This window comes from Cavia porcellus, unplaced genomic scaffold, assembly GCF_034190915.1.
Source record: "Cavia porcellus strain 051 isolate PalLab524CR breed Dunkin Hartley unplaced genomic scaffold, mCavPor4.1 scaffold_20, whole genome shotgun sequence".
NCBI lineage: Eukaryota > Metazoa > Chordata > Mammalia > Rodentia > Caviidae > Cavia > Cavia porcellus.
The window spans coordinates 20,871,892-20,897,421 of NW_026947503.1; the positions used below are offsets into that span (position 1 = coordinate 20,871,892).

General features: G+C 40.5%; 1 long non-coding RNA gene and 1 other non-coding gene across 2 annotated transcripts in view; both read left to right on the forward strand.

Annotated features, from left to right (window-relative positions):
- Nucleotides 1–1,180: 1,180 nt before the first annotated feature.
- LOC111758104 (small nucleolar RNA SNORA2/SNORA34 family) lies at nt 1,181–1,316 on the forward strand. Its single transcript, XR_002792337.1, has one exon. It is a non-coding gene; the product is annotated as a small nucleolar RNA SNORA2/SNORA34 family (small nucleolar RNA).
- A 16,569-nt stretch (nt 1,317–17,885) lies between these two features.
- Nucleotides 17,886–25,530, forward strand: part of LOC106028546 (uncharacterized) — a 40,883-nt gene continuing 33,238 nt past the window's right edge. Inside the window, exon 1 of the long non-coding RNA XR_010041372.1 lies at nt 17,886–18,425. This is a non-coding gene — a long non-coding RNA (uncharacterized LOC106028546). The remainder of the gene's footprint in view (nt 18,426–25,530) is intronic.

The window sequence follows — 25,530 nt, forward strand, 5'->3', positions numbered from 1 at the left end:
CTAAATGAACTTTTCCTCCTTTAACTTTGGGTGTCAGGTATTTTGTCTTAGAAGACAGATAAAAGTAACTAAGACGGCTTATAACTCGCCTCTAACCAAATCCCATAGAACAGCAATTCAGCTACTAAACTTATCAATGGGTGAATTCACTGATAAATATAGTAACCTCATGATCAAACCAGGTTCCAAACACACGGGACTTCTGGTGGGACATTTTAGATCTAAAGCATAACAGTATGTTAACAATGATTTTCTGTGGGAGGCAAGATTATGGGTCATATTATATCTTCTGTCTCTATATATACTCATGTTTTAAAAGTATCCGCATTCTTTGAAAATATTAGTGACATGCATTGTTATACACTATGGCCTGCATGTTGAAGTCTTAACTCCTGAGAGATTTGCAGGTGGGCCTTTGGGGGATAATTGGGTTTACATGAGGTCATGAGAATGGGTCCCACGTGGGATTCATATCCTCATAAGAGATAAAGATCAGATTTCTCTCTCGATCCAGGATGTGAGGATGTATTGAAAAGACAGCCAGGAATAAGGCCCTTACCAGGAGCCCAATCTGCTGGTGCTTTGATCTTTCTGGCCTGTGGCACTGTGAAAAATGGAGCTTGATATTTCAGTCATCCAGTCGATGGCATTTTGTTATGGCAGCCTGCATTTGCTCCTTTAGGTTTTAAATTTTTTTTTGTCTTAGAAATCTTTTTTGTTTTTGTTTTTGTTTTTTTTAGAAAAAAACAATTCTAACAAGTTTTGTCTTTCTTTTCTGGTATTATATGTAGAAGGTAATAGTGAGATTCTTTTACTCTTTCCTTGGTTGTTAAAGTTAAATCTGAAGTAAGCAACAAATTTAGGACATATACTAAAAATTATTCATATTTTCCTGAAATAATTTATTAAATTCAGCAACCTTAATGTTGCTCTATCTTGTTTTAAGAGAGTTTCATTTATCCTTGATACACAGGAAATTGGAAGGTAGGAAATGTGAGAAAAGATTGAGATTTAGGTTAATCTTCTTCTCATTCTGTTCACCAGTTAGAACTCAATGTCTGTGCTAAGCCCTGGTGGAAACTTCCACAGAGTATAGCTTTGGAGTCAGGATTCAATCACTGCATCATCGCTTATTAGATTTGTGACACTGGGAAAAACTCATCTGTAAAACAGCAACACTATAGCCCTGAATCAAAATTGGCAGTTTTCTGAAATTTTTGGTTTCAAGCAAGAGCCTAAAGCAGTAACTTTCTACAATCTGTTGGCCATTTCAGAACTTTAGGAATATAATGTCAGTTCATTAGAAAGAAAGAACTCACCCTCTGGTGAGCTTGCCACCAGAGGCCCAGAGGAGAAGAAGTCACCCCTTCCTCCCTGTGTGAGCCTGCTGCACAGGTCAGGAGAGCAACCCATACCCCTGGAGAGAACCCCTGGGTTCTGCTGCCATGGGGGAACCTCAATGAGCAACTGTCCTGTTCCTCTCTGCCATAGGGAATCTCAGATTGGAGGGACCCAAGTGCCTGGCCCAACTCCCTACACCGCGGGAGAGGCAGCCAATGCAGGAAACGCCTGGAACTCAGCAACTGGCTGATTCGGAGGAACAAAAGTCAAGCCGAAGAAAGATGCACTCTCAGGCCTCCAGCCCACCCAGAACGAGTTCAGAAGACATACATATTAAAGAAATTAGAAGTCACACACCTGAATTTCTGAGGTGGTGGCAATTGAAGTAAAGAAACAACTCAGTGCTTATGCTGTTTGACTGACTTTGCATGCCTGTGTCTGGTGTTCTGAACATCTATTTAGAGGATAACAATGTGCATCATGGTAACTATGCTTGATTTCCTACTGTCTTGCTTTTGAAACCCAATATCATTCTCATTGTTTTGTTTTGTTCTCTTTAAAATAAAAAAATTAAAAAGCCAGCAATATTATGTCACAAGCCATCTGTGTTGTTACAAGCATTAAATAAAGTAATACCTGTACAAATTTAGCATTGCATCTGTTAAAAATCAAAACAGTTCTTGTTACTGTGAGTAAAGATATTTGGTCCCTTTCCTTCATGCCGTCAAAAAAGGACAAGTATGTAAATATAAGATGTACAGTGAGGAGGGTGAAGAGAGGGAAGCTACTACGTTATGGAAGTTTAGAGAGAGGTGTACCTTTAATACTTGCAAACAGGTATTCATTTAATGCATCGCAACTGAACCTTGACCATGCACTAGTTACATCAGGTTGCATTTGAAGTGGGACTAGATTATGGAATTTAAAGTAATATCATAGACTATGTCCCCGTAAATTCATATATTGAAACCTAACCCTTGATGTGATAGAATGTGAAGGTGAATCCTTTGGGAAGTGATTAGGTCATAAAGGTAAAGCCTTCATGAATGAAAATAATGTGCCTGTGAAGAAGACCCTTATACCCTTTCAGCAATGTGGGATCTTCATAGGCAACCATCTATGAAGCAGAAAGCGGGCCTGCAGATATTAAATCTGCAGGTGATTTGATCTTGTACTTAGTCTCTGGAACTGTGAGAAATAAATTTCTGTTGCTACCAAATCAATGGTGTTTTAGTTATGGCAGCCCAAATGGACTAAGACAACTAAAGACATGTTTTAGCTTCCACCTGGGTGTCTTTGTGCTCTCGCCACATGGGCCTCCTTTAGCACATTGAGCTGTCTTGAATATTCAACATCTTGACATGCATGATTTCTGATCCCTTTGTCTGTCATGCTGTTCTCCATCCATGGGCCTTGTACACCCTACTCATAATTCAGATTTTAGCCTAACTGATCTTCCTGAGAAAGCTTTTTTAGCCCTGCTCATTGACTGCGGTCTTCTTCCATGCTCCCAGGGAACCCTGAAATCCCCCTGCACATGTTCGTCATTATTTATGTGTTTTTAATTGTTTGTATACTACCTACAACGCTACGAGGTAGGAACTCTGTGAGGTTGTACACCCCTCTCTGGGCATAAGTGTTTGGCTGTCAATAGAAATTTGTTGGCTGATGAGCATGGTGGAGAGTAATAAAATCTTGCAATAGATGATGGCAATGGAAATGACCAGGAAGAATGGGGAAATACGAAATCTATAGGCCCTTGTTGTCTCTCCCTAGCTGAACATTCTAGAACGAGTGTCAACAAATGGTGAATGGGCACTAATGAGACCAACTGCCTATCTCTGTAAATTCGGTTTTGTTGGAATAGAGCTGCATCACTCATTTTTTTATGCCTCCTCTCACTCTACAGTGCTAAAGTTGAGTCACTGTGATAGAAAGGGAGAGGGCCTGTAAAACCTAGTGTGTATACCGTCTGGCCCTGCACCAGAACAGTTGCCAGCCCCTGCTCTGGAAGAGTAATTACCTAAAGGTTCACTAGAACAGTAACAGAGCCCAGCTTGGTGTGGCAGGATTATAGATGAGCTTTATATTTTTCTTAACTTTACACATTACTCACATTTTCTACAAAGGACGTATATTCTTTTTTATAACCAGGAAAGCAATAAAGGTTATTAAAAACCACACCAAATTTTCCATTCTTTTTAGTTTTTAATTTCTAGTATTTTGTGGTTTTTAACGAAAAAACACCTTTTTAATCAGAACTAGTCTCCTTGCTACTTTAGAGACCTTAAGACTGTTCCAAAGCAAGAGATGAAAGCTCTGCTCCCTGTTTCCAGCCCGGTAGGACTATGCCCTTCTGCTACTTAGAACCTGGCTTTTAATTCTGCGTTCAAGGAATCAAGCTGAATGTTTCCTTGAATATGGGTTACAGTAAGTGTGTACCTGTCACATGCTGTACAAGGCCACGTTCAGCAGCTTTGTGAGAACACTGGTTAACACCCAGTGGTATTCTAAGCAGGATGGCTTTGAACCAGAATGTCCCCACAAAAGACAGATGTGTTAGAAGTGAGATTTCAGGGGTGATTGGATCATGGGGCAATATAATCATCCACAGATTGGTCATTGATGAGTTCATGGAAACATTTGCTGTTGGGAGGTGGGCCTGGTTGGGAGGAACGTGTCATTTGAGGAAATGCTTTTGCTGAGCATATCTCCCTCCCCACTTTCTCCTCTCATGCTTTCCTCTCTGGCTGCCATGCCCCCTCCATACCCTTCTACCATGCTGTTTCAGCTCATAGCCAGTTGGCCATAGACTGAAGTTCCTGAAACTGAGCCAAACGAAACCACTCTTCCCTTACATTGTGGGTATTGTGCCCAGTAAGGGAAATCTGTGTAATCCAGAGTTTATTTTCTAGATTTTAATGACAATTATTTATGCTAACAAAAGATGCAAGCACAGAAACAACTCAATGATTATAAATATTTTTTAAATGGTGTTAGGAAATTATTTTAATTAAAATAAAAAATTAATAACAGATTTTTAAACATCTGGTAAAAGAACGAGATCAAATTTCTCATTTAAACATCTCTTTCCCCCCTAAAAGTTCCAAATAATGTAAGCACATTATTATTACAGAGATTTTCTGCTTATAATTTCCCATTATGTAAATAGGAATTCAACTGTATTATTCATGACTATGTCTCCAGCACATAGAATCAAAAGGAATACATATTTGGTGCTAAATAAATATTTATTAAATGAATCATTTCTAGTCTCCAGGAAATATATATGAATAGGAAAAAACTAGTGCCCAGTGAAAATAATCATTTACAAAATATTTTCGCTAATTATAATACATGTGCACTTTTAAAAAAATAGAAAATTAAGAAAAGTATTGAAGGGTATGGTGGCACATGTCTATAATATCAGCATTCAGAAGGCTGATGTAGGAAGACCATTTAGAGCTAGAGGCTAAATTGGACTCCATGGTGAGTTCAAAGCCAACCTGAACTACACAGCAAGACCCTGTTTCAAAAAGAAAAAAAAAGTGGAAACTCACCTCTGTTTTTCAAATTCTAAGAGATCATCTTTGTTATTTTCTTTTATTACTTTCATTCTTTTTCTGTACGCATAGCTTTTTAAGCACAATGTTAACCATGTATATGTAAAATTTTGTTTTTCTTTTAGAATTAATCTTCCACGCGTTCCAGTCTTCCAAGCGTTCTGTGTAATTCCAATTTCCCCATAAACTGCAATTTTAATGATTCTATGACAAATTAAATTTGGAATTGCATTATTTACTTAATCTTTAGAGTAGTCCTTTTTCTTCACAATAGTGCCGCTATAAATACCCTTGTGCATTTAGCTCTTTTTTTGGAGCAAGCCCTTGATGGATGGTATATTAACCTGGAAAGCCTGCTATGCTCCTGGAAGAAACAACTTCAAACCTGTTTATGACAACAAAAGTTTGTTTCTTGTTCATGCTACCTATCTATTAGAAAAATAAGATGAAGTCATAAAACTGCAGTTCCCTTCAGGAATTTGATTCAAAAATATTTTATTGAATTCCTGTGATTATGAGGCCCCCTGCTAGCTCTGAAGGTAATTCAAAAGATTTTCTGATTAGTCACAGATAAATAAAAACTGGGAACTGTTCTCAGACTGTACAGCAACAGAAAAAAAAAAAAAACAATGGAGGTGAAAGATCATTTTTCTTGTCTAGTCATTTGCATGCCAAGTCTGTATTTCTTCTTTTTTTTTTCCTTGCCTGTTCCTCTGTGTACAAAGGGTAATGTTGCGAACTGAGCAGACTCTGTGCCCAGGCAGTGGGATAACCAGCCTTGGTTTTGCAACACCCTCAAGCTCCCCATGACCTCCAATGCTATTATGAAACTCTCCAAACAAAACACATTTAAATCCACTAAAAACAAATAAAATAAAAAATACCCTTTAGACCAATAGTCCTAATCCTAGGGATTTTCCAAAAACAATATTGCAAAAAAGGAAAGACCAAAACACACATTAAAATCCTTCACGATGATATTTGTAATAGTAAATGATGCTGGGTAAATTTTAGTTTAATTGCTATATTGAATGTAATGATACAGTGAAAAATGATAAATATGAAATTTATGCAGAAACATGAATCCTTTGATTAATAATCAGTAATAATGTTCCAACTATGTTATACAATTATGTATAAAACAGCCAGCATTTAAAATGAGTATAGTAGAAAGTATGGTAAATAAAATGATTGATTTGTTAAAGGATGGAAATTTTGTACTTTTAAGGAGTTATTATATAAGTTATTTTAAATATTCAAAACAATAAAACATTTTTAAAAATACAATGAAACCCATTCCTAAGAAGATCTCTATCCAACTAATGTTTTAAAAATTTGAAGGTAAATGCTTAGATGCCTAACACAGTGTTGGGCTGTTAGTTTGTTAGCTCTTCTGGAAGCATCTATTTCTCTTTGTCTGGGATGCCCTATTCCTGATTACACACAAGCTGAGTCATTTAGTTAAAAAAAATTTTCCCCAATAGAGCTGTTTGAGGAAAATAACCCACGCTCTGTCTTACTATCCCTTTCCAAAACTCAGGAAATGAATAGGTTTAAAGACTGAGATGTGCTTCTTTATGAAATATGTGCATCTAGGGACAGAAGACGCTTTTCAGAGTTGACTGTGACTCAGTGTTTCACTGTGTTTGGGCCTGGTTCACAGCAGAAATGCAGTAAATCATTGATAGAATGAAGAGGAGGGGAGGTCTGTGTCTTCCAGGTCATAGGCATTCCAGTGTGGGAGACAGGCAGGTAACGGGATGAGGCTCAGGAGCCCTCTAGGAGAGGCCATCTCTCTACTGTCTGTTCCCACTGCAGTCCTTAAGGAAATATGAGCAAAGCAGCCCCGTACTTCTTCTGGAGCTTTCCAGCAGTCTTCACACCCTTGTCAGGAAAGCTGAAGGATGTGGCTGTGGAAAAGCCTCTGCCTGCTGAGCTGGGATATCTCAGATCAAGGTTCTTTATTGGAAGTTCTTTCAGGACAGGATATTGGAACCAGTATTTATCCTTGACCCCAAACTGCCTGGATCCATCAGTGTGTTTTGTGATTTGAATATAGAATATGTCATTAAGGCCAGAGACCCTGTTTCATTTTAGCATTTTTAACAATTCCTTTTTCCTGTTATTGTTGGTTTGCGATAACTGGGAGCAGATGCCAGTTTGCCTTTGGTGAGGTTGGTGACACACAGGCATAGCAGCAAGCACCTTCTAAAGAGTATAAATGACGTCAATCTCTGCATGCGTTAGCCACATACTGTGATGTCACTTTCACCATGGTCCTGTAGTGTGGTGACTGGTGACAGTGGGGTCTGTTTTAGTGTTTCCTTGGACTGTGTTCCTGGGGTGAAGAGACCAGTGTGGCCTTACCAGAACTAAGAAGTTTTTATTGAAACAAAAACAGTTACAGATCTTAAGGATTCATTAATAAGTACACTAATTCTGCAATTGGCATTTTCTGAGGGTAGCACTACTTTAATACTTGGGGATTAGAAGACATGGCCACTTGTACTGAGCCACTGCAGTGAGATTTCTCAGACCAAACTGGTGAGAGAAGGCACTAGATCAGAAGCCAGCCAACCCGGGTGGCCAAACCACCTGCCCTGTTTTGCCTGTGAATTAGGTAAAAATACATTTGTCCCATAAGTCATTGTGAAATTTCAATTCCTTTTGCAAAACAATATGAGATCCTCAGTAGAAATGAAAAAATAATTAATTAGAATTTGAGCCATCTCTTTTGAGTAACTGACAGGTAATTTAGTCTCTTTAGTTCACTATAAGAAAAATTCAAAATATTGACATCTATGGAGTTCAACTTAATTCCCTGCATTCAGTTGGCTTCTGGGGACCTTCTTAAATGAGAGTTTTTTTAAGAGGGAGGATAATAAAAAAGAAGAGGAGGAGGAAGAAGAAGAAGAAAGAGAAGAAGGAGGAGAAAGAAAGGAGGAGGAAGAGGAAGAAGAGAAGGAGAAGAAGAAGAAGAAGAAAGAAGAGGAGGAGGATCAAACGGACTCCAAATGCAAACATCTTGTTTTTAAAATTATCTTATGCTAATGATTTAAAAGTTGTAAAGATTTCAGCAAACAATAAGAATCAAGCCTTCCACTGCCAAGTTTTAGGGTGAATAAAACTCTGAGTGGTTTTCAATTGTCTGTTGTAATAAATGATTAATTTCTTCATTGCATTACATTACATTAAAAAGATTAAAAATGATATTACCTTCCTTTTATATTCAATTTTATGAGTACCTCATATGATGCTGTGTCATGAGTAATACAAATGGGCCAGACAGTTTAAATAAACTATGCCCGATAGCAGGCTCCCCATGTGATGGGAGAGTACATTTACACCTTCTATTGATGAGGAGCAGGGGTTTTGATTGAATCAAAAGCCAAAACTGCACAGCTTCAGGCAGCCCGGGAGCTGTTTCTGCAGTTTCCAAGGAGGTGGAGCTTGAGAAATGTCCTTATCGCCACACTAGACTCTTTCCTGTGGCTGTCACATCAAAGTATCACAAACAGAGAGATTTGTGGATGTCACCAGTCACTGCCTGGGCTACACTGAATGAATAGGATTGTCTTAGGCCCATATAAAATATACAGTACAGCTAATATATTTAAGTGACAAAACTTCCTTTATTTTAAAAATATTTTTTTATTTAAATGTTTTTTAAAAACATGGCAAGCAGCTGTGTCCTTCAGGTTGAACTTGGATGTATTTTATCTTGTAGCTCAGGGGGTCGGAAGTCTGGAATCAAGAAATCAACAGAACCCTCTAAAGGTTCCTAGGGAAAAACTGTTTTCTTGGCTTGTGATAACGTGAGTCCGTTCTTCACATGTACTCTTCTTTCAGCCTTGTCTGTGTCCGAAGTTCCTCTTTCCATAACTATCTAAATCGTATTGGACGGGGCCTCATCTTACTCCAGTATGACCGCATCTTAATTACTTATATCTGTAGCAACCCTACAGCCATCTTAAGTCACATCCTGAGGTACTCAGGGATTAGGACTTCAACATCAAAAATGGTGCTGGTTCAAGGAAAAAGACAGACACTATGGTAACTACTATTAAGTCAGGTTATTTGGTGGTGAAGCACTAGGTTGCTGAAACAGTCATGCTTTGACCTGTATTTTATATTATGTCCTGTTTTATCTCAATCTCTCCCTTATTCTTTGAAAAAATTATTTAGTTATTTCTTATGTTTGTTTTAATTAAGGGGAAAAATTTAAAAAATTAGGATATATAATAGTAACTCTTTTTGATTTCCTATTAACTTGTTTTGAAGTCCTGTAATACTCCCACGATCTTGTTTTGACTGATTAGACTCTGTTCCATTCTGTATGATAGTATCAAGTTTGAGGATATAGGCAACTACTTTGAAGGCAATAAGATTCACTAAGATGCCCATTCTGGTTTGACTATTGTCTCCTTTGGAAGTCCTGTACTGTTTACAATGCCTAAGTTTTATTGGTCTTGTTCTCTACTGTTTTGTCCAACTTTATAATATCTAATGAGATAGACAATTCTTTTTAAGGAAACAAGAGACAACGTTGATAACCATTGTTGATAACCTTGTACTCTGTTCTACATCATGTGCTGTGTCTATCCTTGGTTTTGACTGACAGCTTTGTTTTGCCATATTTGACTTTATTCTCCGCCCCCCCCAAAAAAGTAATAAGAACTAAGGAGTAATAAAATCCAAAATGTGTAAATTTTGTTGTAAAAAAGAGAGGGGGGAAAAAAAGAGCTTTAACGGATATAACAGCAAGTGTGTTTAGGGGTGTTAAATAGCTGACCATATTAATGTTTTTGGATCATTGAACACAGCTGTTTGCAGTCTCTCTGTTTGAATGTCCACTTTGTATTATTTGATACTGTGATTTGAGCAACTATTTCCAAGATGATAATATGTAATCTATTAACAGGTGATTTCTTACTGTTATGTTTTTTTTTTTGTAGTTCTGTATTATGTGTACCCTTACACCGCTTTGTTTTGTTTTGTGTTTTTCTCTTTTTCCTCTTAAATAAAATTAAAAAAAAAAACAAAAAAACAAAAATGGTGCTGGTACACCATTCAACTTGTACCATTCACCAAGCTGAGTCTTGCATTTTTGGGTTCTTCATCAAGAAACAGCAGGTTAATTGTCATATCTGTCAGGCTTTTCAGTTCTAATCACAAGACTGATCCTGTCTCCTACCCCAATACCTTGGAAAGGAAAAACACCAGTTTGTAGGAATGTGTAGGTATAAATGAGAAACTCCACAGTAGGGTGCCTCCCAACATTCTATCCGTTTTTATTCCTTGTGCCTCATGTTACAGATGCTATAATTTATGCTGTATCCTGTCAACTTTCAATAAATGATCTGGAATTGATTCACTCCTAATGAACAAAACATCATGGAACCATCATGAAATCTTAGCCTTAGGTCTCAGGTGTCATTTCTTGAAATTCTTTCCACCAATATCCCAGAAGAGACACACACCAAACTCAACATTCATAGTGGAATTCTAGGTCCTGGTGATCGAGTGGGATAGGTGGAGGAGGGCATGAGAAACACAAGTTGATTATGACAGCGCAGAAGTCACAGCCCGTGGGACAATTCTTCCTTTCCTGGCTTTTTCATGTCTCCCATTAGCATCTTAGAGGTCAAGGGTATGAAGGAGGAGGGCGGGGCACAGGTGGGGACACTCCTTGAGTGGTCAAGAACTGCGAGAGCTAACTATTAGGTCAATTTGAGAAAGAAATGCCCAACTGATTGGAGCAGCATAGTTCTGGGTGTGGCTAAAGAGATTTTCTGAAAGCAGAAGACCCACGAGTGTGAATGACACCAGCCAATAGGATTGTGGCCTGACTGAGCTAACAGGGGGATGAAGAAGCAAATCTTGCTTCTGTTTCTTCAGAAGAGCTCCAGTTCTTGCCTTTGCCTTGGATGCAGTCTCCTGGCTTCCAGGGCTAACGCCTCAGATTTTCATTGCAGATTGTTCAGCCTCGTGATACAGACTCTCACAGAACTCTACAGTCAGCTCCAGGCGTTCAGCTTCTGGTTGTATCTCCAACGTGTATTTCCATTTCCATTCTCCCACACCTGACTCTGTCCGCAGCAGCTGTAAGCCTACCTTGTAAATCTGTGTATATTTATATATCTTATGTTGGATCTGTTTCTCTAGTGAGCACTGACTGATACCTAGAAGAACCCAGAGTTTCCTGAAATCTGACATGGGATGGCTCTCTGATCCCAAACACAGATTCTGAAATATTTTACTCTGTGGATATCATAGCCCCACTGAGAGCGATGGACTAGGAGAACTCTTGAGATGCTACCCGGGGGCTCAGAGTACTTTTCTTTTAAAATAACTTTTAAAATTGTAGACTAAGTCCATATTCATGGTATAAAACTTCATACCCACTTGTAAGGATGTACTTTTTAAGTTCACTAGAGTTGGATACTGATAATGTTCCTGTGTATTTCATTCTGTTTTTCTTCTGTGTATCTATATGTAGATTAATCGATAATAGAAAAATCGTAAAAGAAGGTTGATAATTTTCACATCTTGGTTCTTCCAGTGAAAGTCCTATTATGTCCCAGGAGGATTATAAGTTCCAATCCTGCCTGATCAACTTTCTGTGCCCCTATCTCAAAACTTAAAAAAAAATTTAAAAGGGCTGGAGATGTAGCTCCATGATAGAGCTCCCCTGATTCCATGCCCAATATTGAAAAAAAGCTAAAAGTATATCATTGAAAATTCTTATACACATTATGTTCAGTGGTTTCACAATAATACGTTATTTGGATTTTCTATTCTTTGATTAACTGTGCCCTGGTTTGAGAGCCTTACGTTTGCTTTGCAATTTTGGGGACATAAATATTTGATAAGGTTTGATGATCACATTTGATTAGTGTCCTAAAAGTGGAATTGCTGAGATGAAGGGCACATGGGCTTTGAAAGCGTCTTGGTAAATACTGATAACTTATAACTGGTGTCTCTTGCACTCCATAGTGCTGTGTTATCCTTGTATGACAGCTGCTTAACATTTGGGCAGACATTATTTATGGAGTGAGAGGTCAACAACATTGCTCTGGGGAATATAGAGCTAATTTCCCATTAAGACCATGATTCCTGTGTCCCCCTTTTTATTTACATTTTTTCCCCTACTGCTGCTGGTTAAGCCAAATGAAAAAGCACAAGGTCAAGAACTCAGAGAAGAAAGCTCTGCCAAAAATCAGTTACCTGTTTTTTTTTTTTTCTTAAATAAATCTAATCCTTAACAGGAAGGAGACAAGAAAAAAGATGAAATGACCCAAGCTGATTGTTAGCTGCTTACATTTCCTTCCAACAGCTCATGGAATATAAGCTGCAGCAGGCAGATATTTAGTATCAGCGGGCTCATTAGTTCATGAGCCAGGAAATTGGGCAATGTTGGTAGACATGCTGGCCATATCTCGGCTCAGATTGACCTCGAGGTCACCTCTAGGAAAAACAGTGCTCAAGGACCCATTGCAATCCCCTGAGAAGCCTCTCTGGATGACCCCTCTTTTTTTCGTCCATTTCTTCACTGTAAAGTATTTTAGAATGTGAGAAAGTGTCCTCACAACCCAGCTTGGCAAATAAAACGTTGCAAACAGTGAGCCTTTGGGCTCATTCTTTATTATATTCTGCCTTTTTTACTTTCACATCCCTGTTCCCAGAAGTAACTATTACTCATAATTTAGTGTTTATCGCTTCCATGTATCTCTTTATTTTTTGCTTCATGTACATGTATCCCTAAAAATAATAATGCTTTGTTTCCCTTGATTTCTAGCATTTGTAAGGTACTGTATCCTGCTTTTTGTTGCATAGGAAGTCTGTGAAACTTATTCATGTTTAACAGTAACTAAAGTTCATTCATTTTTGCTGCTGTGTAATACTCCTTCCTATGTAGCATTTATTTATCCAATTTTTAAATGATAGTTTTTAGTATTTTTTTTATTAAAAATACATTTGTGTGTATCATCTTGTGAAGATTCCATTGGGTTTCTACACAGCTGTGGCCAAAGGTTTTCCTATTATGACTGTTTCTAGATACTTTGTTTCCGTTTTGTTTCTAGATATTGATCATTTTCTTTCCAAGAGAGCTGCTTTAGAGTTCCACTGCTCCACAGCCTCTCTAGCTCAGTACTATCAGAATTAATGTTTTGTTAATCTGATGCCCTGTTACCAGTGACTTTTCAAACCTTTCCATGTATATTTGGTCATGAATGGTTCCTTTCCTGGGAACTCCTTTGTGTTCATGTTATTTGCCCATTTTACTTTTTAGGTTGTTAGCTCCATTTTTTGAATGGACAAATAAAACTGAAATAAGCATCATGGCAACTGAAAGTCATCTAAATGGGACAGGAGCACTGGGAAGAGAGCCACTTTAAGCCAAAATGGGATTTATTAAAAGAGTGCTGGTGAAAAGATGAGAGAGCTAAAGATTTCAGGCATGGATAAGAGCTTCTGAAACAGGAAACCTGCCCCACAACCATCTCCAGGGGAGACCCCATTGGCCACAAATGTGCTAGCTATTCTCAACCTTCATATAAGCAGTTCCATAGACTTTGAGGACCTTACTGAAAACTGTGCCACGCGGTTTTATTGTTGTAATGAAAAGTTTTGAGTGGATTCAGGAGGGAACAGGAGGCAAGGGGGTAAGAACAAGCCCACGTAGAGAAGTCTCCATAATGGGAAGCAGAGAAGTGAGCCAGCAGGTAGAGGGGAGCACGGGGTCAAGAAGGTTTTTAAAACAAGACTATGACAGCGTGACTGCGTCCTCCTGGGAGTGGTCACGCAGAAGAGAGCCGACGGTCATGGGAGCAAGCTGCTGGAGATGGGGGAGGCGTGGTGTGTTTTGTGGGGCAGCCCAGCTTCCCCGGGAAATGGTAGGGAGCCTCAGTACATGGGGACACAAGCAGGCTGCCGTAGCTTGGGGAAGGTGTGACTTATTTCTTCTCTGATTCCTTCTGTTTTCTCTGTGAAATAAGCCAGGTCAATTAGTAATATTTTAAAAAGGGACCAGGGCTTGAGAACAAGAAAGAAATAAGAAAAACCATCAAATTTCCAAGGTTGTATTTTTTATTCCTGATTTGAAAATATTCTGTGATAAAAATCAAATGAAAAGAACCTTTAAAAATTTGCTAATGAACAAAACAGATTATATATATAAACTATAAAGTGGAATACTATATATATAAAATACAAAGCAGAATAAGATCTATCTACATCTATATGTAAAATCTCCAGCCTAAGCAGTTTATCGAAGAACTACATTGAGTCCTGGAGAATATAAACTACTATTTACCTTTCTCCAGAAATAAAATAGAGCAGCTAACATCTGCTTGTTCTAAGCTGAAAGTCCAAATTGTCGTATTGACTCAGCCTGACCTTCAGAGAGCACAAAAGGAATCTTTCAGAGCAAAGGGAAACCTTTAACTAGTGACCGTGCCATGTGGCAAATGCTGCATTTAGAGAAAAAAAATAAGAGAGAGGAAGCCAGAAACAGCCTCTTTCAGAACTTGAAATAGCTTTATAGCAGGAGAAGTACATAACCTTTATGGGTGTGTAAATAGCACCAAATAAATCCCCTGCCACCAGCGGACCCATGGCTAGGCACTGGGGCAGTTTGAAAACCAGTGTTTTGAAACTTACTGCCCACACTGGCCACCTCCTTTTGCCCTCTGAATTTCAACACTGGCCTGGTGGTGCAATGTTGATATTCCCCTGGCAAAAAGGAAAAAAAAAAGCCTGCTCAGAAGCTGGAGATGGGGCAGTGGTTTCCTCCAGTGATTTGACCCTGTACCGCTGATTTGTAAATAAATTGAATTAGAAAGTTTATGTTCAGCACAAAATTTTGCTAGGCCATACGTTTTCTCCTTGGCCCTTTACCCAAAGGTAAACCTTGGAGGCCACTTGCTGTGAGTACCACCAACAAAAGCATGAATTTGTCACTAAGTTGTTCAATGTTATTTAAAAGGCTGTTGACTCTCCCTCCCTCCCCCAGCTTGATTTTTAATTTCTTTAGAGACCTGTGCCTGTGGGCTCCTGTTAATTTGTTAATTGAATTAGAGTTCTTCCAGATCATTAGAAGACCTTTATTTGAGCTCTGTCCTGTGCTAAGGGTGAAGCAGTGGCTGTAATGAATTATACTGGTTGATAAAAAAATGAAAGCCGGTGAACTATTATAGACCAAATGTGATACTGATGACAGCAAATCATTCGGAGGCTTCAAAACTTCAAAGCTCATAAATCAGGTCTAAAAGTGGGGAAGGGGATGCAGTACTTATCACTTTCCTTCTGTTTTCTTTCTTTTTTTTTTTTTTTCCTGAAAAGAAAATTTCTAGATTAAATGAGCGTGGATGGGAAATACTGGTCTATTTTTATTATTTTGTTTTTAAAAATGGACACGGGCAAATTGTGCACATTTCTGGGTGTTTTCCTTTTAATTTTTAAAATAATGTTTGCAGTACATTCCCCTTTCTGGGGGGCTGGTACGTGTATATTGCACACTTTGATTCTTTTACGTGACGTGTTTTATATACACTGCGTAGTGTTCAAGTCAGAGTGGCAGCCTTTCCGCCAGAAGCCTGACAGTCATCGAGTTCCTCTCCGGGCTGAGAGGCATGACTCAGCGCCTGGCTCCACCAGCATTCTCCAGCCCCCAGAATCACAGATTCAATGCCCTTCAGTGCTTTCCTCTGTGACTCAGCTGTCACAACCTCTTTGGGCAAGTTCCACTGCGTGTTTCGTGAGCCAGGACTCTTAATCCGACTGCAGAGCCCTTATCAGTCAAACAGATGGACCTACAGCTGCCACTTCCCAGGGAAACCAGGAGATCCCCCTGGGTTAGCAGGGGTTTCCTAGGAGGATACCATGTGCAAAGTCCACTGGGATGAAAAGCATTCTGAGGATGTGAGCTATCACGGAGAAGCTCACAAGCCTTCTCTGAGTTGATATAAATAACTCTGCACGGGCAGCAGATGGGAGGACAGCCAAAGAGTAATGAATACTAGGACAAACAAACAGGCCTCCGGGATGCCGGCCCAGCCACTGCAAACCACGATTGGCAACAGGCTTGGAGGTGGCGGTGGGCGAAGCTGTACCAACAACATTGCATTAATCACTGGTGAGTGAAAGGAGGAAGCACTTAGAATAACACAAGCTCAAATAATTAGGAAGGCCACACCACACAGGGCTAGAGCACTGATCTGAAAGGGGCATTGCTGCGAGGCATGTTAATTTGTCTGATTTGGTGTTTAAAATACTAACCGGCAAATCAGTAGTTATATAATGGGCACTTCCTATTTATGAAGCACCTCACTTGAGAGATAACAGAGGAATTAGCATTTCAGCACCTCCTCTAGCCCTGTCATAGAGCAGAAAGTTAAGTGGAAGGAGGAGGAAGTCTAATTAGCTGTAACAATCACCTTGTATGGTAGGCTTATGTGCATGTGTGTTTCAGGGGAGTACTGGGGATCCAACCAAGGGGTGATGTACCACTACGTTACATTCCCAGTGCCACCCCCTCACTAACTTGCCTAGCTAGGATTTGAACTTTTAATTCTCCTGCCTCAGCCTCCCCAAGTCCTGGGATTACATGCATGTGCAACATGACTGGCTGAAACAGTTGATGGACTCATATTAACTATTAGGAGGAAAATGAGATGAAACTTTCATGGAAATGGGGGAACAAGAAAACAGGAAAGGCCAAGTTGCCTTGACCTGGGATGCCAGTTACGTGGGTTCATAGGAGGTGAACCTATGTCATACGTGTTATTTTTCTTTTAAAACAAAGATGTTAACATACGAGTCCTTTTTTCTAAACTAAAACCTCAGTATTCAGGTTTATTTGTAGCACTGGTACTTTGCAAAACACAAGTGGATTTTAGGTTGTAGTTTGGGTCTCTAAAGGATTTGCCATCACTGAAAAGCCATGGGTTGCCAGCAAAGGGAATAATGCCACTTCCCCTCAGCAGAAGCAAACCCAATGTTCTCTGGATAAAAGTGTTTCCATCATCAAACCTCAGGATTCTCATAAAGTAAGATCAACAGATTGAGTCTCAAATCCACAAACATGAAAAACAAGCAAACGGACCACTGTAAGTGAGAATCAACAGTAACAATGAACCACAGAATTAAAACCCCTTCCTTCAGGTGAGGAAATTGTCAGGCTCAACATAGGAATAACAATGGATAATTGTTTACAGGGTGAAAAAAGGAATTACAAAAATAATGAAGCTTATAAGAGTTATCAGGGAGATTTTGAAAAAGGAAAAAAACTGGGAATTTGAAAACTGAAAAATAGAATTATAATCAATTTTTAAACCCCCAATTCACTGGGTGGGTAAAATAGCAAGTTAGATAAAACTACAAAGAGCATTTCATTTATTTATTCAAGGAGAATCAGGTCTTGCTTGAGGATGCTTGACAGCAATCACATTTGAAGTGGTGACTATGAACTTAATTTCAAATTTAACTATATAATGCAGTTTTCAAATTGTTCCGAGAGCTCCCTTAATTCCAGGCACGTCTGGGATTTCTTCTGGTTTAGGGAGGTTTGCTATCCTCTCTGCACTCCTCCAACTTTCTGCATTTCCAGCTCCTTCTGTTAGATCTGTTTCCACCCCGTCTCTGTTCCTGGCTTGCGTTCCATTTAGCATTGACAGTGTATTATGGTCATTGTCTCTTGACCTCAGTCAGGCGCTCCTAAAGGGCAACAGTTGAGTGCAGTCATTGAATGCAATGCTCAATAAATTAGACTGCTTTATAAAATTTCAACAAATTATTGCAGAAAAAAGGCTGAGCGGTATATATTTATGATCAGAGTCTTTGAAGCTGTTACCAGATTTGGTTTGTCTTTAATTTACAGACACTACTGAATTGCAATCAATATTTTAGTGATTATGTACAAATAGTCTCTGTTATAAATAAAAGCTTTGGCTTTAGTAACAGCCCCTGCCCTTGGACACCATCCCATTTTTATGGTGTCCACTGCCTCAGTCAGCATTTAGCACCATTCCTGTATGAAGCTGCACACTGGGGTAAGTTGAAAGCATCTTATTAGAGTGGGGTCAATGCGATCCTCCTGGCACAGCTTGGGTAAATCTTAAGCACCTCTCTCATCAATGGGAGAATCCAACTTCCGTGTCAGAATGCAGGATTTTAGCCAGAGGTTGTGCTTTTTTTGTCCAGGCCATCATAACCTCTTGCATAAAACTCTCCAAGGAATTTTCAGGACCTAAGTTCACTCAGCTCAAAGTAAATTCTGCTTTCTTTAAGATTCAAGGCCTCGCAAGGAAACAGAGAGTTGACTGGGGTCAGTGTTCGCCACAAGCACCTGAAGCTCCTTCTGTAGGCTGGAGCAGACTTCTGCTCCTCAGCAGACTAACTCTGATTCACTTCATCAGGTGTATCCTGGCTCTTCCCCAGGAGCTTGGTCCATTTTCATCACTTTTGGAGTTTAATTAGTGTGACTTCAGAAGCTTTACTCAGGCCTTCTGAACCTCTCTGGTGAGTAAATTCAAGGAATCTTGTCTTCTGATAAGCACCTTGGGGGAGCTGAGGCAGGGACACTTGTGAATGTCATTTATAGAGGACGTGTTCCCCTGAGAAGGGGAGGGTGGGAATGGGATTGGGCAAGAGAAAAAGTGTTAAGCACAGATGTGATCTGCACCTTCAACCCTGTCCTATGGGGAACTTGCAAATACAGGCTGCCTCTCAGAGTAACCCATCAGGATTCAAGGAAACTAACGTTTGTATCCTAGCTCCTGGAAATACCCTAACCCTTCATTTTCTAATGGGAGAAAACTGTTATCACTGGGCAAGAGACAGCTGAATTGACACTGGCCACACACACAAGATTTTCCTTTTGATTGGTACCAGTGATCAAACTCACGACTGCCTGCTTTACAAGGCAGGCGCTTATGCCGCTGAGCTAGATCCCCAGCCCTCACATACACAAGATTTTGATGCCTTATAATCAAAAGGTAAAATACTGCATCACTCAATTCTATTTCAACATTGTGTATGCTAATGCTGTCCACAAAGCCTTTGCTCTGAAGACAGCAGAGACATTACAGGAAGGCTTACTCTTTTTTTTTTTGTCTTTTTCCTTTTTATCGGTACCAGGGATCGAACTCACGACTGCCTGCTTGCAAGGCAGGTGCTTATGCCGGTGAGCTAAATCCCCAGCCCAAGGCTTACTCTTTTTTAAAAAACTCATCACATTGGATGTGGTGGCATCCTAATTCTAGTGCTTAGGAGGTTGAGGTAGGAGGATAGCAAGTGTAAGACCAGTTTGGGCTAAAAGTCCCAAGCCAGCATGGACTACACAGCAATAGTGAGACTGTCTGAAAAACAAACAGACAAACAAACACAAAAACAACACACACACACACACACACACACACACACACAGGAAAGACTTATCAGTATGTTCAGAGTACTGCTCTCTGGCCCCTGCTTCTTCCAGCAACATCAACGCATCTGTTTCTCCATGAACCAAAACCCCACGGACCTGAAATCCCACCTACAGTACCCCAATTCTTTCATAAGCCATGATGAGAGAGCTGTATACCCCACTCTATTCTTGCCTTTAGTTCAAAATAAAGTAAAATACCCAGCCAACCATTCTAACAGGAAATGAGAACAAAAACCTAATTAACCAAAAGAACTAGTCATTTACCCCCTGGAGGTATGAATAGTTCATGGCTTGCTCTGAATCAGGGTGCTGAATAAAAATCTCATGTGTTAAATATATATTTAAGCCTTACTTCAGACAAATGACTAATGGTTGTTATGCTTTGTGTGTGGGTTTTTGTGTATGTGTGTATGTATTTTGTTCTAGTTATGCCCACAGAGATAATTATTTACTTAATAAAATTCAAACTGTTATCCTAGCTTAGTTGGAAGGCAAGGGTAGTATTTTTCTCTCCCTGCCCCCTTCCCAGGTGCAATTGACACAGTTCTAGAGCAGACAACATTTAGTTTGCTTCTATAGGTTCATAACAGTTTACGGGTAGGAGATCCCCAAGGCTCTGACTTCCTTAACAGCCTCCCTGAAGGTATGCCTTCCCAACTCCCAATCTGAAGTGCCATCCCTACGGTCTCTTTTCCCTAGCTCAGGAAAATGTCCTGTCTTTCAAGCTTGGAGAAAAGAGAATGGCCATGTGACCGGCGCAGCCCCCCAATGAGACAGGAGACGCTCTTGTGGACGACAGTTAACTGCTGCTTTATTTACGCGGGCTCTGGTTTATATATTTGGCCGTGACCAATCACAGGCTGCCACGAGGAAGCAGGGCGGGAATGGGACGCAGGCTCTAGCTAATGTATCCAGCTGTGGCCAATCAGGAGTTGCCACAGAGTCGGCACGGGGCGAATACGGAGTGAGCACGAGGTGCGCACGGGTTGGCTAATTTAAAGAGGGGCGTAGCGCATTGCGGAAGCTGGCGTGGTCCTTAGTCCCGGGTGGGGTATGGTATGTTGAGCACCTGCGCCCAACAGCCATGTGTAAGTTCTTTTTCATGTATGAGTTTTTAAAGGACAAGACTAGAGAATATTAGCTGAGGCCTGGGTCACGACACACACAGCCTACCCATCATGGAGATGAGATGACCAGGGATGTTTCCCTGCCATTAGGGGAGGAGTTGGTTCTGGACCCAGAATGGTTCATGGTCACCTCTCCCTGGCACTCATGAGCACTGTCCCTATCTCACATTGTGCTCCTTTCCCAGAAAGTCCATTGTTCTCTTCTAACAGGAATATATCAACCCTCCTGAGTGGTTGAATTTCCACACAGCATCCTGGAAAACGTGAAGCAAGTTAACCTCTATTTGGAATTTATTTTATAAATTATTCTAGTTAATCGAGATGTGGTTCCAGAATCATGACAATAAAGCATAATTTTGGTGTATGAGAAGACAGAAATCCATTTCAGCAGTATTCTGGATTTCCATTTAGCTCCTTCTGCTTATGGGATGGTTAGTAGAGAATTCCAGGAAGGAGATGGGAATGGTCACAAGGAGATTTCAACCTATGTGGATCAGTAGGCCCTTTGTGTGGTACCTGGAGAGCTGTCTTTCTTGGAAACCTATGGCCACGGCTTCACTGCCTTCCCTCCCAACTAAACCCCACCTTCCTGCATAACTGCAGAGATCCTTGGCCACCACCCATGAAAGCCCGCAGACATTGCTTGGCTCAGCAGCACCTCTGAGTCATTCTTAGAGATTACTAGAAAATAAGAGGCAAAGGCTTTAAGCACAAATGAGCTTTATCTTGGAGAAGATGAGAGGAGCAGGAATACTGCTGTCAGACATTCTGTCTCTTACTCACATCTTTGATTAGCTTTAGGAATTCTTCCATTCCTGATCTTTTCACGCCACTGCCTGCAAACTGGGAACCATGAGAATACTGGGTGGTTTTCTTAGTAGAATCTACCAGTCCTCTGAAAACGCCTTTTTCCCTGGTTACCAAAGGGGAATAGTGAATGCCGTGGAAGTTTAAATCATCATTAATGAGGACACTTCTTTATTGGAAAAGGTATTATTCTTTTCCAAGGGGAACAAAAGCATATTGACTAGTTAGTTGGTTATTTAAGTTCATACAAACATAGCACGGGCTACTAATGCCTTTCTGTAATTTTTCAGTAATAACTGTCAATGAAGAAAAAAGCAAGAAAATTTGAGGATTTTTCTTCTCAAAAATGAAATATAGGTTGCATTCAGATGCTTTCAAATACAATGAGAAATATTTGGAGAAGTATATCAAATAACAGAAAGAGAAGTACTTTCATGCTTTAGTCTAAGGTGTTAACTATTAAAACATTTTGCTCAGACAAAATGCCTTGATTAACTGAATCCTCACAACTAATGACCACAGATTTGGAACCCTATGGAAGATCTGCAGGGTCATTCCTCCCTCCTCCACAACTCAATCCCCTCCTCAGTGACAACCAATTCTTTCCCTTCTTTCCCGATTCTTTTTTTGGGGGCAGGGGTACTGGGGATTGAACTCATGACCTCGCATTTGCCAAGCAGGCACTTACGCCACTGAGCTAAACCGCCGGCCAATGCAGCCAATTCTTTCCAAAAAAATATGTTCTTGCAGTTTTGGGACCATATTTCCAGTAGCCTATAGTTGCCTCTTTTTGGTGGGGTTGTGTGCTGGGCTGTTTGAGGCCACAAGCTGCTGCATGTCTTTGATCTCCATCCAGACTCATGGATGCTTCACAGATGACTGCTTGGACAATGGGCTCTGCTTCCCACAAGATACGGCCCATTGGTGCTGCTGAGCTTTCAATAGAAACAGCCCGATGTGGCATGTGCCATAGGTTTGCCACCACTGGCCTACTTGCTGGAGTGGATCCCATGGCAACCCAGAGAATGGAGCTGTGCCTCAGTCTCCTCATCTGTGGTGAGAAGATATTTATACGTATGGTCTGAGTATGGGTTTGCTCTCTCCCAAGAGCAGAGTCTGAGTAATGATTTGGGAATAGATATATTATTTGGCAAGTATATTAGTCTTCTGGAGTTGCCATAACAAACAACCAGGGAGGCTGAAGTAACAGAAATGTACTCCCACAGTTCTGGAGGTCAGAACATGTTGGCAGGGCCCTATTCCCACAGAAGGTTTAGGGTCGAGCCCTTCCTTGTCTCTACCTAGTTTCTGGGGGTTGCTCACCATCCTTGGTTTGTAATTGTGCCACTCCAGTCTCTGCCTCCATTGTCACACAGCTTTCTCTGTCTCTCTGTGTGGTCCTTTCTGTGTTTTATAAGGACACTTGCTGGATTGAGGTCTCTCTCTATCCCGTATGATCTCATCTCAAATTTTAATTAATTATGAAAAGATTCTATTTCCAAATGAGCTTGTATTCTGAGGGTCCAGGTCAGCATGAAATGGGGAGTGGGTTTCAGCCAGGAACAGAGCTTAAGCCTCCTGCCTAGAATCTTAATCTGGAGTCACCTAATTTTGACAGTGGGGCTAAACCAAAAGGCAGGAAAGGTTCCAGAAGAGAACAGTGTAGTCAGGGATCTGCTGTTTGGCTAAAAGTTGCTCAGAAATGATCTCTAAGCAGTTTGACTCAAGCTTCAAGACTCAGTCCTCTGAGAAATGGCAAATATGGTATCCGCATGGAGGTACTTTCTCAAGCTGGAGTCATCAAAGGCATGGGACACATTAGAACATCTGGCTAGAGGGCAATTTACAGAAAACATCTGCCCAGGAATTCTGGAAGCAGGGAAGGAGTGCCTTGCAAATGAAATAATTTCTCCAGTAAAGTATTGCCCCTTCAGCAAATGTTTTATAGATCAGAGGTGTGTGGCTTCTGTTTCAAGCCATGGTTAGCCACTTCCTTGCAGGTAGTTGCTCATAATTTTTTTGGGGAGGAAGTGGGGGGATGAATAGAAAAAACAGCCAGTTCACCAGAAAGCGGCCAGATGAAAGGGTAATCAAGCCAAATCTCACTCGTTTCACATTTCCCAGAAAATAAGCCTCAAATTTGTATCCAGTGGCAAGCTGAGTTTGGCACAGTGGCTGAAATCATGTGTGAAATACGTGGCTGAGCAGAGCTGTGTTAGGAAAGATTTTGAGGCTGCATCTGGGCTAAATGGGCAGAGAGCCGTAACAAAGTCACAGTGTGCCACACACATCTGCAGGGACACATGTCATAAATTCATCATCCCTTGTAAATAGCTTTTTTTTAAAAGGATCATTTTCTAAATAAGCTGTTGTCAGACATAGGTAACACGTTAATGTCTTGGTAAAAAATATATAAACAAACAAAGTCACAGAAATGAGCTATTTCTATGCCATTATTTGTTTTCCATATTTCTAAAGACAGCTGGTTGCTCAATGTACAAATCCTGTGATTTTTGAATCATAAATTCTTAGAGGCAAGGCATCACATCTATTTATACTTGCTAGCTGAGTACTTGCTTGATATCAGTTGTGTAACCAGGATGACTGGGTCTGTGCCAGGCCTGAGCTAAGCAAGATGGAGTTGGGGTGGCCGAACCAACAAGAAATTAGGATCGAGGATGTTTTCATCCAAGTTCTGCCCTAGAGGGCAGCTTCACCGTGTGAGTTGATTCCAGCCTCCAACACCTCAGCTTCTCCACGTCTAAAATGGGAGTAAGAATTTGGCCTGTTTCCTCTGTCACAGTTGGTAGTGAGGCAGTCTGAGGCCCTGCATGGAGCAGGGAGGCCCCAAGCAGACCTGGAGTTGTCTTCAAGAAATCATTGCTGCTCATTCAGAGTGCAGTGCCATGTCACATAAAAATGTTTGCATGTGGTGGGCACTGCCCAGCAGACCCAGCTCTGAATGTTAAAGAGAGATTGGAAGCAGCCATGGGCCAACCCTTCTGAAGATGCCAAACCAGGAAACACAATTGCCTGAAAAGTCAGCCGTGGGCTCTGGGAGGCTGGAGACAGACCTGCGGTTGCAGGAGCTGAACTTTGAATTCCTCCGTACCATCTGTAGGAGCCTAGGACAGCCAGCCAAGGACATTTGACCTCCCAGTTAATCCCTGAGAACATTGAAAAGGGCACCAGGAAGTATCCAATTACTTGTTCGCTTGTCCCTTTAAAAATAAGGAAGCAAGAATGAAGTCATTTTTGCCAGGATCCTAAAACTAAACCATGGCTGAAAGGAGACAAGAATTCCACTTTCCAGTGGCCCAAAGAAGACAGTTTATAGGGAGCCAAGGGAAACCCCAGAAGGAAACCCCTAGTGATTTACAATATGGTAGGTGCAAAGATGAGCAAGACTTCAGGGATGTGAGACAGCCGGGGCCCTTCCTAGGCTAAGAGGGTTATGGCTTGAGCAGGAAAAAATAAACCTGTGGGATTTTAGTCTTTAAATCTATTTAGTCCAGTAAAACAAAATCAGCATGTAAGAAGTTATGTAGTTGGGGAAATAGAAGGGGATGTTCCTGAGACCCAAGATATGGTATTAAAGTCAGTAAATTTTCTAGTTAAAGTCTGCAAAAGATTAAAAGAGGGTGGGGTGTCAATGACACAACAAGAGTGGGATGGGGGAGCAGTTGGCCCTGGTGCAGGGAATGTGAGGGTCAGGGGTCAATGTATGCAGAGCATTTAATAAGACGCTCTAGAAGTTGGTTTGCTTTTTATTCTCACCATGTGCTGGCAATCCAAATAATTTTAGACAGTACTCCTGCCTAAATAATCTTTTGTTGGTGTAAAATCTAAACAATTGCAGCTGCTGTTGCATTTAGTAGTATATATGAAAGCCTAAATTAGCTTTTTTTTTTTTTTGGTACCAGGGATCAAACTCACTACTCGTGCTTAACAGGCAAGTGCTTGAGCCACTGAGCTAAATTCCCAAAAAATTAGCACATTTTTATTGTTTATTCTTTAATAAAAAATAGATTCCACATGGAAGTTAATTTGACAGTCAGCTCACAAGAACTCAGCTATAAGAGTTTTTTCAAACAACGGATAAGAATTAAACAATGGTGTTGATTGTGGGGCCAGGGGAATGGAACTTGAGTGAATTCAACTCCGTCATTCTATGTAACCATGCAAAGATATCTGCAAACTGTCAGAATGTGTCTTGAACAATACTGTGATTTAGATTATGCTCTCTTAAAGGCCTGCTTGT